This window comes from Panthera tigris, chromosome D3 (genome assembly GCF_018350195.1).
Source record: "Panthera tigris isolate Pti1 chromosome D3, P.tigris_Pti1_mat1.1, whole genome shotgun sequence".
Taxonomy (NCBI): Eukaryota; Metazoa; Chordata; class Mammalia; order Carnivora; family Felidae; genus Panthera; species Panthera tigris.
Window position 1 is genome coordinate 76,391,046 of NC_056671.1, and position 15,619 is coordinate 76,406,664.

Sequence of the window (15,619 nt, forward strand, 5' to 3'; positions counted from 1 at the left end):
CGGGAATCCCAGCCTTAGAGCACCCGTGGGAACCTGAAAGTCTAGTTTAGAGGTTCTTGGCTGACGTGCCAGGAACGCTTCATGAGTGAGCATGCCCCCAGATTGGAGTTAATGTAGAAAGTTAGCTTTTTGCTACAAGTGGGGACACTTCCTGTCTCAGCCACAACTGCTGGGCTTGTAGAGTGGGTTTCCACTTGGCTTTGGGCACGAGCAAAGAGGCGGAGCTTAGTGCCAGTCGCAAGCCAAAGAAGGAGCACCTTTTACTTGGTCTCGGGGAGTCCGGTAAGGGCGGTAAACTGTACCCCTCCAGTGGGACCCAGTGCTGAAGAAGTGCCAAGGTGAGCCCCACTGGCCCTCTCTGTGCTTTTGGTCTGTACCTCAAGGACACCCCCGCTGGTTAATCTGAAATTGGGTTTGCACACCAGACATGGTGGATTGGTTTATAGGGTGGTGCTGTCTGTCCTGTGACACCAGATCAACACCTCCTCTCCACCCCCGCCCCCCCGCTCCCCCACCCCCCATCAGTTCTGTTTGGAGTTGTAGTTTGGCTCACAGTTACCTTTGCTCTGGCCTCTTGCCCCTTCAAGGCTTTCAGTTTTTTGAGGGCCCAGGTGCTCTCTAGCCTGCCTGGTGTGGAGCCTCGCTCACAGGAACTGGAGAGAAGCCAAGTTCATTGTGCAGGTGAAGAGCAGACCCCTACGGCCCGTCTTCCCCAGAAAACCGGGACGCAGCTTTAAAAGAAAAAAGAAAAACAACAGCCCAGCCCAAGTTACAGTGATTGAGAGCACCCTGTGCTCTCCGGTTATTGCCTGTCCTGTTTGGTAAACCGTCAGCCCTTCTTTCCCCCTTTGACAGTTGCCGCTTGGAGATGCCAGGCTGCAGGTAAACTAACGTTACCTTACTCTGTGGCTGTTGAAACGAATTACTGAGCTGGGTGGAGTTAGCTAATCCTTATGGTGGGGGTGGAGCTTGACTGCTTTTCCACCAACAAGCACTTCTTTCTAGCTGTCATTGAAGTGAATCATCAGTATAAGTAGCAAGCTCCCCGGATTCCTCCCCAGTTGTGTGAAAACTTCCTGGTGGTCCCCGAGTTCGGGCAGAGGTGTGTGTCGGCAGCTTTTCATCACGGGGAAGGAAGGAGAGGAGCCCAGGAGCCCAAGGGTTGTCGAGGTAGATTCCCAGCCGTGTGACCGCAAAGCTAGCCGAAGCAGACGCTTCCCGGCAGGACAGATGGCTTGTTTTTCGTGAGCCTTGAGGACAATTATAGGTAAGAACAAAGACGCCACTGTATGTGTGTTATGTGAATGTGTAACGTCTGTTGGCACGGAGTTTGATCTTCGTGTAGGGCCGTTTTTATACCAGTGGCATTATTCTAACATAGCCCAAGATTTTCCAGGATAAATGACTTGTTTTCGGTGTTCAGGGTTAGCTGTAGTTGATCAGTTTTACCCTTGATTTGTACAGATGGAGTGGTGGGCCAAGAATGAAACTCGGGGGAAAGAATTAAGATGTCAGTTCTCCTTATTTTTAACCCTTTTGCTTTCTTATCTCTGCCTTGACTAGAAAAATGTACACTTTTTACTCTCAAAACGAATGCATGACGGATGCCTTTGTTTTCTTTTTGAAAAAAATAATAGAAAATGTAGACCACTCAGGTTCTGTGAATGTTCTCTGGTTCGGAAGTCCATGTTTTAGGAAGAAACAGGTGTTCTTGTTCTGTTTTGGGTCTCTCTCTCTCTCTTTCTGACTTAGAAATCTCACTGGAGAGGAAGGAGACCCCAGCTGTACTTGGCTTCAGATGAAATAACATCTTAGGTTGGAAATGGTTGGCTTGAGAATGATGTATGGTTTTATCTGAATTGTCGGTAGTGAGAGAAATCTTTCTCCCCCTTATTTTTGGCTTTCATAACTTATTCTGAATGCATTAATGATGATGATTATGACGATGGTTGGTTTGAGAACAAAAATTAAAGCCCATATTCAACTGCTTCCTTTAGGTTTTGCTGTCCTTTTCCCCACCCTTACTACTCATACATATGAATATACTTCATGATTAACACGTGATTTTTCTGTTTCTTTACTGTCTCATTTGATGGTGATTCATAAACTGTTAGCGAACTAGTTAGTGTGTATCAGTGTGCAGGCCACACCTTTCTATTAATGAGCCAGGGTACTTTCAAATAAACATTCCTCATGTTAAATGGTAAGATGGGTGGAATTTTAAGTAAATTCAGTAAAAATGGGTCAATGATGAGAAACGGCAAAGCCAACAGTCAAATCGGGAGTTACTCTTTAATAAAATACTTCATTTCACATCGAGAAGTCTGTGGTCCGCAGGTGTTTGAGTTAGATTTCCAATCAGACAAATGAGAACAAGCAGCCAGACTAGAAAAGGGAAATTAAAGAAGCTGTGTGGTATTGCGCTCCCTCCTTTCAATGATCTTGGGGAGGACAAGGTGAACTTTAATTCCCAAAGGAATGTGAGTAAGCTTGTCAAATCAGGAGGGGGGTGGGAAATGCTTTATTTAATTAGGAGAAAAGGGGAATGATTTTCACAGATGTTACTTTTTTTTTTTTTTGGTCTTGCCACTGAATGTTGATTTAAGACAATATGTTTAGGACGCTGTTTTGTCAGTATGGAATATAAGAAGCAAAATGAAGGCAGGAATGGAATGATAGGAATTTGCTGCTGGAGGAGTATAAACATTTTATCGTAAAGTGGTTGGTATGGTGGGGAACCCTGTAGACTTCTTGACCACATCTTAGACATAGTTGATGAAACAGAGGCTCTTGTGGGGCATCTGGGTGACTCAGTCAGTTGAGTGTCCGACTTCAGCTCAGGTCATGATCTCGCAGTTTGTAAGTTCAAGCCCCCAGGCCAGGCTCCCTGCTGTCAGCCCGTCAGCCCAGAGCTCACTTTGGATCCTCTGCCCCCCCCCCCCCCCCCCGCCCCTTCCTCACTTGCGCTCTCCCCAAAATAAATACATATTTAAAAAGACAAAAACCAGAGGCTTTTGTAATTATGGCAGTTGTGTTGGGATTGGGGGGGGGGGGGAGGTGGTTTCGACGATGTCTGAACTTAATTCCTGGCAGTCTCATCTGTGCTCTGTGGGGCTTGTCCAAATCAACTTTCAGGTCATTTACATGTAATTTCCTCCACCTTGGCCGAAATCTTTTCCTTCCTCGTGATTTCCCTCCTTGGGTGTTTTGCCTTAGCTAGCAATGATTTAATGTCCTAGCAATGTAGAGGATGCCCGATTCTGTATGTCAGCTCAGAGCTAGCCAGCTAATCTCACCCCTGGGATCCCAGAGACTTCTGAGGTCATTCACCTTTGGGGTGATGGCAGCAGCACACATTCTCAGGTGTTTCCAGAATATACCTTAACTATGTTCTCAGTGGCTCAGAATTCCAAAGAGAGTCACTTGGCACACCTTGACCTCCTGTAAATATTTGCGCTCCCTGTGTGCTTGGCCTGGTTTTCTCGGGAGCACAGGTAGCTCCCTATGCAATCCTGCCCACCTGCCCACCAGGTCGGGCCTGGGGGAGACTGCCAGCTAGCTGCCCCCCTGAAATCAAAGGGGACTTTATTTCCGACTCCTGCAAAAGCCGGAGGTTCTGGATCTTTTAGAAAACTCGCCCTGCCCTGCTGTTGTTGCCAAAACTGGATCAGCCCAAATAATCCTAAGATCTTTTCAGGTAACCACGGGCTGTGTGCACTCTCAGCTGGGACTTGTGCCTTGCTTATTCATCTCAGAGGTAGCTGCTGGGAGAAAAGTGCAAATTCCACCTCCTGAGAGGACACTTACTGTGATGAGCCCTGAGTAATGTATAGAATTGTTGAATTCTTATGTCATACACCTGAAACTAATATAATGTGTGTTAATGGTACTTGACTTTAAAAAAAGTAAAATAAAATAAAAACCAACGCCTGACGGGCATCATCCCCGAAAACAAAGGATTGATGTTCTTCTAGAGCACAGAGGCCTCCATGGACATTTTTGGAACGGCCCGTGAGACCTGTGACATACCATCACACCCCAGAGGCAGTTAACAGTGTCATTTCACACTAGGTGGAAACGCAGATGAGAGATCTGAGTTGGGTGGACGGAGCTTCCTAGGAGTACGTACAAAAGCACGACTTGCAGTGATGTGGGCCATCCTGCTCGTGTCACTGTTACTCACGGGGCCTGCTGTAGGCAAGGGATCACATGCAGGTAAACCACCTGTGACTCAGGCCAGTGCCTGGAAACCCCGTCACGTTATTGGGGCGTTTGGGCATAGATTCTGCAGCCGAGGCCATGTGGAGTCCCGACGTTGTGATCTCCAGGAGCATGTGCCAGTGCGGGGGTTTGAACCCTCGGCTCCATTAACAAGGTCCGGGAGTTCATTCCGGCCAAGATCTGCCATGCTAAGCGACTCCGTGAGATTCCTAGCTTCGTTAAAGGGAATGGGGTGGTGGCCTCAAGGTATTTTAATATATTCTTCTCCCTTGTTGCCCTTTTGTGTTGAGGTTTGTATCTGTGTTCATCAGCAAGCAGTGTATCTGAAAGAGGTGTGTTCTCTTTGGACACTGTCGCGTCTGGTCTATTTGTGTGACTATTTGAACTCTTTGACATGGCCATTTAGCACAGGTGTAACGTCTTGTTCGTTACCTTAAAATGGTTCCTCGTATTCTTTCCGTCTGTCAGTTACCAAATACTTACTAAGTGTCTTTGTGCTGCATACTGAGAGGTACTCCTTTTTCCGCCCTACAGTTGGCAGTTTTTGCTGCGTTAACACTTTTTCAAGGTTCATTCCCACCCCCATTATTGTTTTCACTTGATGTATTTTATAAATAGACTTTAACAGCCGTTACGCCCTGGGCTGAGTGAAGATGGCAATCAAAGACGATTAAGACTTAATTGATCTGTAAGATTAATGAGACCAGGAAAACACGTCCCCTAATCATGTTAGCTGGTTTAAAAAAAAAAAAAATAAAAGATTTCTCTTCAATTCTTTGACTCAATGGCTAGAAAGGTTATGTAAAGCAGAGAGGTGTGCGTGTCAGAGAGAGGGAGAGGGAACATGATGAGGCGCGGAGGCCCTGTCACCTGCCAAGGAGCTGCAACTCCCAGATGACAGATCACTCCTTCTGCAGGGATACTGCTATTTAAATTTGATTCTTAGCATGACGTAGGATGGGGGAGTGTTGATGACAAAGCCAGCATCTCGCTTTATCAATAACCTGTTGAGGAATGAGACCCACAGACTCAGCAGTGAGATTCCGAGCCTGCAGCCCCCTCCCCTCCCTGGGCAGGAGCCTCCGGCCTCATCACCTGTCACCTGTCACCTGCCTCGAGCAGCAGGCCCTGGGCTAATCCTAGGTGCTACCTGCGTCATCATTGAATTGCCCTTTTGTTGTGCTTGGGCACATCTATATTTGGCTCTGCTGCTTTTTTTCTAAGGGAGGGGAGATGTGTGGGCAGAGAACAAAATGAAATGTTCCCAAATTGAGCCTGCGCCAGTTAAAAGTCTGAATGGCCCCCCGGGGTTTAGGTGAAACTTATTTACTCAACAAATACGCCCTGAGCACCTGAGGGGATGCTTTGGTTCTAGGTGCTGGGCAGGCTGCACAGCCCTGTGCGGTCGGTCACCTGGCCCTTCCACTCCCCTTGGAGACCTACCGCCTGGTGGGGGAGACCCAAAACCAGGTGAACAGATCCTGTAATTGGAGGCAGTGTGAGTGTCTTTAAAGAAATGAAATCAGGAGGAGGGAGTGACCATTATACGGATGGGTGATCTGTTTTTCTTTTGCATGGGAGCTCTTGACGCTTTCCAGTAGGTCTGGTTTGGGTGAGTGTGGAAGCTGTGGCCAGCTCTAGGGTAGTGGTTCCTTTAAAAGTCCTTTCAGACGTCCTTTGCGTGGAAAAGTATACATTATTGTGCCTAGAAGAGTAAGCAGTCATTCATCCTAGAGCAAAGTGAACAGATACTTCCTGGAAAAAGATTTCTACCTGTCAAACATATTTAAGTATCATCTGGTCTGATTGGAAATGAGGGATACCCACATCTGTGGAGCCTTAAGAATGAATTATTCTTATAATAGGTGGGGCAGCCTAGGTTGCCTGGGTTGAACTCGTGGCTTGCTGTATCATTGACACGACACAGGTTTTGTCATTTGCCAAGTGGAGTTGCCAGGTGACCTCCAATAACTTTTTTTTTTCTCAAGTCGGGATTTATGATAGCGACTTAGGGAACCAAACCTTGTAAGCTGTCACCGTTTGCAAACTTGAGGCCAAATACTGAGAGGGAAGAGGAATGTGACCACGTGCAGAGCAGGGCACTTGCCGAGCGTGGTCCATACTTCCGAAGTTCATAAGCCAGCATCGTGGAGCATGAGGCAACACGTCCCGAGTTGCTACGGTTTCCGGGCTGTGTGAGTTCCTGTGCTGTGCTTGGAGGGGAAGCCCTGGGGACCTCCTGCGGTCTGCACGCTGATGAGGACGACAGCAGCTGACCAAGAGCTAAGGGCAGGGGGTGTGGAAGCCTGGCCACTGACGGATGTTAGCTGCTAGAGACCGTGGCATCTAATGATTTCCAGTTGCAAGTGGCAGAACTGGAAGGCGGCCGGCTGTGCCCTCCTGCTGAGCTTACGCCCTTCATTGCGTTGCTGTGTTACCCTATCTTTGTCAAGTGTACAACTGTTCGATTTCTGTGAGGGTCTGCCCCGCTACCTCCAGTTAATGATTTCTCATTTCCTTCAAGTGACCGTTCAATCAAAATCACCTTTTCCGAAAGGCCCCAGCATCAGTCCTTTCTCTGAAGTGTGTTATCTTCTGCCACGTTCTTCTTTGCTATTATTTTATTTTATTTTATTTTACTTTATTTATTTTATTTTTTAATTTACTTATTTTATTATTGTATTTTTTATTTAAAAAATTTTTTTTAATGTTTTTATTTATTTTTGAGACAGAGACCAAGCATGAGCAGGGGAGGGGCAGAGAGAGGGGGAGACATGGAATCCGAAACAGGCTCCAGGCTCTGAGCTGTCAGCACAGAGCCCGACGTGGGGCTCGAACTCACGGACCGCGAGATCATGACCTGAGCCGAAGTCGGGCGCTCAACCGACTGAGCCACCCAGGCGCCCCTGTTGTATTTTTTATTGTATTTACCAACTATCTCCACCTGCCTGAGTGTAAATTCCACAGAGGGAGGGAACTCTAAGTGTTTCTTCCCAGGGGTCTCTGAGGTGCCTAGACCATATGGTCGGTATTCAGTGAAAATTGGTTGAATGAAGGAATGGGGAGGGTCTGTGAAAGGAGCCTCCCCATGGGCTTTTCCCAGTCCTGACTTTGGTCTGTTAGAGGCTGTGGTTTCTTCTGAGCTGTTGATACTTTGAAGTGAGTTGTCTGTAGGTCATCTCGCCCCACCTTCCTGCATTAGCGTAACGGGGTTCGCTGGGTGGCTCTCATTCCTTCAAGAGGAGAGTCTAATGGGAGACTTTCTTACATGCTTTTTGCTAAGGGTCAGAGTTGAGCCTCCCAGCTTCTGTTGCACAGAGAGGTATATCCACAGAGGAATAGCTCTGTGACGCTCCGCACAGCTCCTCACCGATGAAGCAAACGTTTTTACCCATTGAGGGTGTTTCCTATCTAATTGCCACTCTGGTTTTCATTGTTCAGCGTGCTGCAGTTACGTGTTCCTGTGTGGCTTTGCTTCGCCTTAATCCTTTATTAATTACCTCTTGTTCAAACTCCCTAAGAGCAGATTATCCTTCCCTTTTGGCTTCTCCATTACCAGTGAATTTCTTTGTTTTCAGTCATGACTGAAGAAAAATAACCAAGGAATTGCAAATGAGGCTGTTTTGCCTCCATCCAGTTTATTCCTATTTTAGCAGTCTTTGACTTTAGAATGCTAGAGATAGCTGTTGCTCAGCCTGTGAGCTTTTCATGTTCCACGATATGGTCATGGATATCTTCCAGGATCTGCCTACCAGATAGCTTGAGATTTATCCCAAGTACCTCATATGCCTAACCTGCTCTTGGGCCATCATGATACCCTATGAAGCAATTACTTACTGCAGACCTATGTGTAACTGGAATGTTCTGTACACAAGTGAGTGACCGAGACGTGGATGGCTTGTTAGAAAGGATTTTCCAGACCAGTAGCAAAAACGGACATGTAAGTAAATGATTGCTATACTGATTGACTTCTCCTGACAGGAGTGGGGTTTGGGGTTAGGCAGTGTTCTCAGAGACAGTTGAGCTGACCTTTAAGGTTGAATAAGGGTCACGTGCAGGCAAGGTGGGCGCAGGGCATTTCTAGCAGAGGGGAAAACATGGTATGTTTGGAGAACTGAAAATCGTCCCCTTTGGCCAAGTGTGTAAGGCACATGGGTGATGGCATCGCACAGGCAGGCACCAGAGCCAGGCAGACCGTGCATTCTCCGGACTTCGCCTTGTAGGTTACAAAGAACGGATTCAGGCTGGGTGATTGCTACGAGTTGGACTTGGGTGATGGAGTTAATATTCGGCTGCATTAACAAGATGAGGAGAGGAGGTTGGGGCTTGCAGTGAATTTCATCCTGGAGGTGTTTTTAATCACTGAGCTTGGATGGCCAGAAGATTTCGTCATTTGTTTGCCTACTGCTCAAGCCTTAGGTCCTCAAAAATTATGGACTACAGAATACAGAGCATAAATCTAATTAGTGGCTAATAATTGATATTTGGCTAGAATACATAGTTATCCCCACACAGTCCGTTTCTCAAATTTAGATTGCATGTGGCTGGCTAGGGTTTTGTGTTCACTCACACGGAGTCATGCTGTTATCTTTACGTTAATTGCCAAGGTTTCCAGCTGCTTTTTTCAATATAGTTCCTGAATATTATTCCTGCAGAATGGGGAAGTCATATGTGTGTTCACCTTGCTAGGGGTAACCTCGCATACTTTGTCCCCTAGTGACTCAGTGAAGGGACAGATCGGGTCTTGTTTTGTGGCGACACCTGCTACATCCACAAATGGCATATACTGGATTTTATTTTCGTGTGATCGCTGTTTCATGGTATCTCAGTCCACATCAGCTGCATAAAAATTTGAGGTTAATTGCAATGAATGTTTTCTCAACATGTGCCTTTTGTAAGGGCAGTTTGGTGTGTGGATATTCTCATCTATATGGAGTCTTACACATCTTCATTTCTTTTTTTAATTTTTTTTTTAAATTAAATCTGTGCTGAGCTGTCAGCACAGAGCCTGATGCAGGGCTCGAACTCACGAACCACGTGATCATGACCTGAGCCAAAGTCGGAAACCCAACCGACCGAGCCACCCAGGCACCCCAGTACACATCTCTGTTTCAAAAAGCAAACCTTTTTAGGATTGGGTAAAAATCTGCGACACACTACAAAGGCATGAAAAATGACACAATTGGAATAAAAATTTATAATGGCACATAGGGAACTAGTGACACATTTCTTAATACCTCCCTTTCCAGTTGGTAATTGTCAACAATCTAATCAAGGTTACTGGAGTTAACTCGTTTGTTGTTTCTCCCTAACTTGCTCCTCAAACATTGGTATTTCTGTGTCCTCTTAGATTTCAATATTTAAGTTTTTCTTACAAGTGTGTGTTGATGCCGTAAGTTAGTTGTTCAACGTTTTTATGTTTAGTTGATCAAAAGTCGCTCATGATGTTCGTGTTTGCTACCGGTTAACATGATTGCTGAAATGAGGTTGACTGAAACTTTTTTCCCTCCATTTTGTTGTTTCTTTGAATGTGTTTGAGCCTCTAACTGAGGGCACTCTAGGGAATGACCTCGTGGCTCCCACTTTGTGAAAAAGGGAAGAAAGTAAAGAAGAGGAGATTTACATGGAAACTACATTCTGTATGCAGTTGATCATGATCAAGTATGAGACAAACTGAGAAATCCATGTTTTGGCGACTCAGGCAAGACCGCGTTTGCGAATGTGTGACCCTGGGACGAAGTGAGCCTCTCAATAACGAGGGGGTAGGCAGTCGAGCAACCGAGAAATATTTACTGAGGGATTTGTTCTGTGGGACGTTAGGTGGAAAATGCAGACAAGCCTAAAACGTAGGTAGTGGTCTTAAGCGAGAAGTGCAAATAGTAAAAGAGAATTAAGGCACACTTGGGAAAGGACAAACGATACAGGAAGGCCACGTATTTCAGGGGCGAAGGTCTAAACAGGCACGATTGCAGGAATGTAGAGCATGGAGAGGCTGGTTGGTCTAGGGTGGTTTGTTCTGGGAAGAGGAGGGAGAGGCAGTGCTGACGACCTGGGTTTCCCTCGGAGGGGAGAACGCATGGTCACCCATAAGTGAGCGTGCTCCAAGGGTAAGGGGGCTGAAAACTTGGAAGATAGTAGAGCGGCCTATTTAGGGAATCAAACAGGTATGGATGGTGGGGACAAGTGGTTTCATTAGATTCTGCACTTAACTGCCTGATAGAAATTCTTAAGCATAAAGTAAAACAAGGATCCCATGTCCTATCTGAGCGTAATAGAGGTTCCGACTACTACAGTTCTCATGGAAAGGCGCTCTTTGTTCTGTGTGCTCTCCCCCCCATGATTATTTAACCCTACTTCAGGGTCCCAGGGACAAGGGGAAACATCTGTACGACAAAGTCATCTAGAGGTATAAACCGTAACGCTCAAACACACACCTCTGTGACATATGGTGGTGTAGGTAGGACCAATACCTGTTAACTGTTCTAGAACGTACCCTAGGCTCTCTTTAGAAGTCCTTCGATAGATACCCAGTCTCCCCTGACACGGTGACTTAAGGGAGGATTTTAAGATGTCTGAACACCAGGAAGGCGTCGTTTCTTCTATAAACTCCCTTTCTTCTTGACAACTCATGGGCCCAGGGGGTCCAAGTGTGAGTATCGGCTATATATTTATCGCATAACCGGGGGAAGAAACCGTGTGCTTTGTGACACTCCTCTCTCTTGCTAGCGTTGGGGGGCGTGAGGCATTATCATCATCTGGCCCTCTTTCTATTGATACTTGTTTTTCTTCCTGTGATAATGCCATGAAGCATCATTGTTTTGCCTCTCTTTTCAAACTCTTTGAAAGGCCGTGTGGTGATACAGTGCAGAACTCAGCGTAATGGACAGGCCAAATGTCTAGTGGTTTGTTTACATGCGTACTAGCCTTGGAGAGAAAACTTTTTAAAAATGACTTTGCAGATTATTAGTATTTAAGAGTTGAGGGCATACTTTTGTTTCCTTGGATTGCAGGATTTCACAGGCAGCTGTGTTTTGGTGAGCAGTCTGAACGTGATTGGCAGGGTGGCATTAAAAGTACATGTATTTTTGGGGCGCCTGGGTGGCTCAGTCGGTTGAGCGCCCGACTTTGGCTCAGGTCATGATCTCCTGGTTTGTGAGTTCGAGCCCCACGTCGGGCTCTGTGCTGACAGCTCGGAGCCTGGAGCTGCTTCGGATTCTGTGTCTCCCACTTTCTCTGTCCCTCCCCTGCTTGTACTCTGTCTCTTTCCCTCAAAAATAAAAAAACCATTAAAAAAATTGTTTTTTTAAAGGGCATGTATTTTAAATGTTCTACAACTTGGTACAGGCCCGTAATCTTTTTTATTTTTAAATTTTTAAAAATTATTTTTGTGTGAGAGATTGAGAGAGCGCAAGTGGAGGAAGACAGAGAGAGAGGGAGACACTGAATCGGAAGCAGGCTCCAGGCTCTGAGTTGTCAGCACAGAGCCCGACCCAGGGCTCGAACTCAGAGCAGTGAGATCATGACCTGAGCCGAAGTCGGTGGCTCAACTGCCAGAGCCACCCACGCGCCCCAGGCCCATAATCTCTTACCTGCAATTCCAAAACCCAAAAAGCCCTGGCAACTTGGAACATTTTTGTAAGTTTGTAGGAAACTCATTTGATGACAACGCCAGACCTGAGCAGATTTGAGTGTTACTGGTGTTTATGTAGAACACTCGATAGAACTATTCATACATACTGCACAGATCTAACATTTGATTGTGGGGCTTGCCCCAAGCCCCTCCTGGGAACGTTAGGTCAGAATTCAAATAGAGTCATCTTTCTAAAACGAGAAAGGAGTGAGCGTTCTGGAACACATTCGGCTCCTAGTGTTGTTGATAAAGACCGGCTTTAAGGGAGTGGTGACTTCCTAGGGCTGTAATAAAGAACCACAGACTGGGTGGCTTAAAACCTAGACATGCATTGTCTCACAGTCCTGGAGGCTGCAAGCCAGAAATCCGGGTGTCAGCAGAGCCGTGCTCCCTCTGGGGGCTCTTGGGGGAACCTCATTCCGTGCCTCCTCTCCGTTCTGGAGTTGGCTGGTGATCTTCAGGATGTCTCAGCCTGTAGCTGCGTCCCCCTGTCCCTGTGTGTCTTCACATCGTCTTCCTACGTGCACATCTGTGCAAATCTTCTCTTAACTAGGACTCTATCCTGTTGGATTAGGATCCACCCTGATGACCTCATATTAACTGGATTACTTCTGTAAAGGCCCTTTTTAATTTTTTCATTTTATTCCTTTTTTGAGAGAGACAGAGCACGAGCAGGGGAGGGGCAGAGAGGGAGGGAGACACAGAATCCGAAGCAGGCTCCAGGCTCTGAGCTGTCAGCACAGAGCCCGATGCGGGGCTCGAACTCACAAACCGCAAGATCACGACCTGAGTTGAAGTCGGACGCTTAACCGATGGAGCCAGCCAGGTGCTCCAAGACCCTCTTTCATAATAAGGTCGCATTCTGAGATACTGGGATACTTCAACTTACCTGTCTTTTGTCGTGGGAGTGGGGGTGGGGCACGATTTAGCCTATAACCCAGGGAATAGTTCGAGATGACCTACTCCCTTCTTTCTGTGTTCAGGTGTGTGCCAAGTTCAAGACCTCAGCCTCAGGGCTTTCCTGGTGCTCCCCATCCCTGGCAGCTATGTCACTCAAGGGGCACCACTCTTGGGGCTGCTTGTTGAGACTTCAGAAGCTTCCACGTCTCCTGCTAACCTCAAGGGACGGAGGAACCCCTTTTCTCAGAGAGTCTTGCGTGCGAGAAGAAAGATTCTTGTAGCGAGAGCTGCACTTAGGGTTAGCTCCTGAGGTACGACCGGGACTGCGGTCACTCCCACCCTGAGAAGTCTACACTCTTACTAAGTAGGTTAAAGGAAAGATCATGCAGAAAGTGCTGGGCACAGAGTAAATGCTCCGGGGTAGAGAGGTTAGTGTTTCTGTGCCTAGGACCCATTGAGCAGAATACACAGCTGGCTTCGGGTCCCCCTTCTCCCCACACGCTTCCCTGTTTGCCCGAGGCTTGCTCTCAGCAGACCCGCCGTTTACCGGTCCACACGGCACCTCCCTCTGCCCGACCTTTGTTCCTGAGACCACGGGGGGTCTCGGCCGTGACCATCTCTGTGGCGGCCAGAGGGGTGCTGAACACCTGTCTCCGTGTGTCCCCTTCAGTGCCAGTGTCCCGAAGCGTGCGGTGACCATGACAGCAGAGGCGTAGCCCAGCTGTGCTGTGGGAGCCAACGCTCTCCCGAGTTCATTAAAAGTATCCTTTCCTCTGTTTAGTTAATAAAGGCCGAGCTCCCTGAGTAGTTCTCTACTTGAGAATTGGCTGTCTTTCCCAGGTTGGCACGGCTCAGTGTTGATTCTGCTTTGGCTTTGAGTTCCAAGTTCCTCTGTTGGACCAGCGGTGTTCCTTCACGAGCACAAAGACACAGGTGGGATTAGCCAAGGAGTTGACCTCAATGTTCCTGAAGAGTGATGACACTGGAAGTCTGGTCCCACACTGGCTGATTTCAGTGCCGTTCCGTGTCTGTGCACCTGTGTTTTAAGGCTACTAGATACATTTGGGGGTAAAGGGAACTAATGTATAAAAAAAAAGAGAATGTATCTTTAGTCTTCATTTGAAGTTTGAGTTGGATTGATTTTTCTTTCGAACCATGAGAGAAGTAGATGAGCAGGTGTCTGCATCCTACCTGCCTCATGTAAGACCAGAGAGGCTGACCGAAGCATCACCTCTCAGATTCCCCTGCCTTATTTCCTTTAGAACATAATGCCTGACAGGCTTGTGTTATTCCAGGGTACTTGTAACTGTGTTCTCATTAGACAATGGTGTGTTTTTAAACAGGCAAGAACCCACTCACCTTTGCTCTAAAATAAACAAAAAGCAGTACTGGCTGGTTAATGAAAATGACAGGTAGGCCTTGTAGATTGCCCTTCCTACACCCCAGTAAACAAGGGCACGGTCGGGTGTCAAAGACCTTGGCATCCAGTAGAGGTGAGGCTGTACCCTCTTCCCACCCTCTACGGGTGATTGGATAGTGGGAAGGGAAAAACTGAGTTGAATGGACCCATTGTGCTGCTGGATCCTGGAGAAACAAAGAGGAAAAGTGGAGTCTCCGTGGTTCCCAAAGTGTGGTGCCCAGATGAGCAAATTTTAGAGATGCAGAGTATCATCCTGTTCTACCTTGGGTCAGAATTGGCAACTCGGACGGGGGCCCACCAGCCTGTGTTTTTGTCAGCCCTCCGGGTGATTCCGATGGCCGCCATGGTTTGAGAATCTCTGCTCTAGGAATTTCTAATCCCCAGGTCACAGCCAGTGTGGTGATGCTGTGTGCTAGAGAACAGACCCATCTGCCTTTGAGTCTTCTTCATGGTGCACGTACGGCAGACAGGGCACGTGTACGTATTCTCAGTTGCTCTGGTTAATGTTTACAGAGGGCAGACACCATCAGAGTATAGGGACTGCCAAGTGAGAGCAAGATCGAAGTAGGTACCTGGACAAAGGTGAAGTGTAGACGGGGAGGGGGGTGCGGGGAGGGGGAGCCATCTTGTGACAGGATGGGCAGCACACGTGGGGAATGTTAGAAGGTTTCCTTGATAAATCTCACCAACTTCCTAATTTTTTTGTCAGAGCGGTATCCTCTGTGCCACAGGGGTTCTTATGTGGTGACGTGGTGCCCCACATAGATTGCCTTCTCTGGCCTGGACGGTTGATAGATGGAGCGCATTTCTATTTCTACTAGACTATAAACGGTGCTTAAATCCTAAGAGTCAGACTGTATGGTTTTCAAAGAACTTCTTGGGGGATGATTTAGCATTTAGGCCCACGATCACTGAGGATCCAAAGGACTTGCAAGATTGAAGCCTATTTTCAGCCAGCTCAGGATTCTGTCAGCGGGAGCCTGGAGGAAGGTACTGGGGAGAGGATATGGCTCTCCTCTCTGTTGCTACGTGGGAGAGCCTGGTGGATTGCACTCTTTCTTGATAGCCATTTATGCACCTGTTATTAACATGTTTGCCCCGCCCAGAGAGTTTCTGCCTGAACTACTTGGAATTCCTGTCTATTTTTCTTCTTTGGAGTTCTGGAAGCTCATTGCCCTTTGTGCAAAACAAAGGTATATTTATCTACATAAACATTTAGAGTTGATAACACTTTGGCAGGCAGGAATGAATTCTATGGAGCGTGTGGTCAGTGAATACGCAAGCATGGTAGAGATAAATTGGTCTTTGAAAACGTATGGCTTTGGGGTTATGCTGATTACTCAGTTAAATACATAGAATAGCTACTTAAATCTTTAAGATCGGTGAAGACTGATAATGACAGAATTTCACTGGTAAATTTGAAAGTGTGTTTCTATAGCGAGGCTATG

The 15,619-nt window shown here is 47.0% G+C and overlaps 1 protein-coding gene across 3 annotated transcripts in view; it reads left to right on the forward strand.

Annotated features, from left to right (window-relative positions):
- NEDD4L (NEDD4 like E3 ubiquitin protein ligase) overlaps positions 1–15,619 on the forward strand; it is a 341,173-nt gene that overhangs the window by 155,934 nt on the left and 169,620 nt on the right. Inside the window, exon 1 of one of the 3 annotated variants that reach the window (XM_015536836.2) lies at positions 1,212–1,267. The exons of the other annotated variants lie outside the window; for them this stretch is intronic. The gene's annotated coding sequence lies outside the window, so the exon portion shown is untranslated. Of the gene's footprint in view, positions 1–1,211; positions 1,268–15,619 lie in introns of those variants that run through there. 3 annotated transcript variants of the gene reach the window in all.